The sequence below is a fragment of the Fragaria vesca genome, linkage group LG5, assembly GCF_000184155.1.
Source record: "Fragaria vesca subsp. vesca linkage group LG5, FraVesHawaii_1.0, whole genome shotgun sequence".
Lineage (NCBI taxonomy): Eukaryota > Viridiplantae > Streptophyta > Magnoliopsida > Rosales > Rosaceae > Fragaria > Fragaria vesca.
This window is the reverse complement of record NC_020495.1, coordinates 10712163-10712742: the sequence shown is the minus strand read 5'-3', so window position 1 is coordinate 10712742 and position 580 is coordinate 10712163.

Below are 580 nucleotides of genomic sequence, written 5' to 3'. Positions count from 1 at the left end.
TTATTTTAATTAAATTAACCTAATTAATCGAATATTTGAATTACATTAAAGGGAATAAACGTACATGAGTCAACTAAAGTTGAATCAAAATTATCTCTTGAGATTATTTTCATCTTGTCGGATTGAGCCAACTCCATTCGTTATATAGTTATTTTTCAAATGAGCTATATTATCTAAATAAAATGTTATGCGATGATATCAAAACATATGATTTCATTACTCATGCTCATCAACCTTGTATATATTTTTTTTTAGTTTTAGAATCCTACATTATTTAGATAAAGTTTGGTTATGAGTATCGTTATTTAATCTAGTACATTTGATCATGTCGATTGTGACACAAACGAATATCATAAGGACAATTATTTTGCATAGCTATTTTATCCTAAATTGCATTATGTGAGAAACAAAAAAGACTCGAATCACTCGACATTGCCTATAGATACTTGAACAAGGACAAGTGTGGTATGTAGATCACTATTGTACTGATACTGTCTCAATTTAACCATCTTTAAAAAGTTGGGTTTTAACTATAAAAAACTTCGGTACAATTAGGTATAATCGATCCACTTATAAGTTA